Source organism: Astyanax mexicanus, chromosome 18, assembly GCF_023375975.1.
Source record: "Astyanax mexicanus isolate ESR-SI-001 chromosome 18, AstMex3_surface, whole genome shotgun sequence".
Taxonomy (NCBI): domain Eukaryota; kingdom Metazoa; phylum Chordata; class Actinopteri; order Characiformes; family Acestrorhamphidae; genus Astyanax; species Astyanax mexicanus.
In genome coordinates this window covers 10,364,260-10,365,915 of record NC_064425.1, presented here as the reverse complement: position 1 = coordinate 10,365,915, position 1,656 = coordinate 10,364,260, and positions in this window count along the sequence as shown.

Sequence of the window (1,656 nt, the reverse complement as noted above, 5' to 3'; positions counted from 1 at the left end):
TCTCCCAAATGTAGCTAGACCAATTGTCCAACCCATTCAGCTGCTACTCAGCTGTATATCCCCCATCACTATTGATGCCAAAACACACACAAGGAGGGTGAAGACTAGCACATGCCTTTTTCAACACATGTGAAGTCAGCCACCACCACTTTTCGAACTGCTGATGCTGATGCAACATTGCAGAGTAGCATCACAGCGCACTCGGAGGAAAGCGCAGCGACTTGGCTCTGATACATCAGCTCACAGACGCCTTGTGTTGATCGACATCACCCTAGGAGTGATGAGGGGAAAAAGTGCCATCTACCCACCCAGAGAGAGCAAGGCCAATTGTGCTCTCTCAGGGCTCCAGCAGCTGATGGCAAGCTACATGACCACTTAGAGCCCGCAGATTGATATTTTAATGGTGCGGCTACCTGGACATATCCAACACTTCTCAATACGCTTGTTTACGCTGTGAAGGTTATGAGAAGAGCAATAAGCAATGTAATTATTTTTGATGTAAAAGTTGGGTTTGTGCACTGCTGCGTGTTCATGTGTGTGTAACAAGCGTGAATGAATACACACACACAGCATACTCTCAACCGGAAATGACTGTCTAGGACATTGAAGCACTAAGGCATAGGCCCAATAGGATCCCTACATTTTCTTAAAATATAAAAAATAGTTAACCCTCCTGTTATGTTACGGGTCAAACTGACCTGTTCTAAAGTTTGAAGATCTAGGAAAAATAGTTAAAAGTATTTTTTCAGTATGAAACTTTTCTGCTTGCCTAAATTAGTCTAATCAACATATAATATGATGAAACTAAAGCAAATTTTCTATGTTATGTTTGTGTTAGGTAAAACTATTGTTTTATATGTTGGTCTTTCAAAAGTAATAAAGTAATGAAACATTTCAAAAAGTTTGAACATGTATTTTTTTTATGAAAAACAAGTAAATATATCCTGATTGAACCATTACCTGGGATCAAATTGACCCAGAAACACTATTGCTGTTCCTGACAATTGAACATAACAGGAGGGTTAAACATTAAATTAATATGTTTTTTTTTTCAACAAAATAACTCTAGAGTGTCTAACTTAAAGAGGTCAGTCACTACAAAACACAATGCCCTCTCTTTACAGACTCTATAGAAGCCTGGTCTTCAGAGAAATATCTTAAAAGGGGAAAAAGGCTACATTATCTAAAGGAGATAAGAAAGATAAGAACTGCAGCGTTTGTGCTCTAAAGCTTTTATATTTTGGGGAAAGTGCTTTGACAGTTTGTCTCCACCATGAGACATTTCTTCAATGGTCTTTTCTTCTTGCTTGAAAACACTACTTTGAACCTGCCTCCTCTAATATTTTTAGCTTTCAACAGCAATCCCTAAAGTGATGACCAGCTTACTAAAACTGTCAAACCTTCCCAAAATATCATCATCTTCTCAAAATGTGGACTGTAATCATGTGCATGCTTTCTTTTTTGTTATTTTGTGAACACATAGTTTAAAATAGAGAGTTTTTGCAAATACTTAGAGCATATGACATATACAGACACACAAATATAAGAAAATTATGTACAGTACCAGTCTTAAATTCAGTGTTTTTCCATTAATTTAAAGTGTTCTGCATTGTAAACTAATGCTAAAGTCATCTGAACTATGAAAGAAAAAAACAA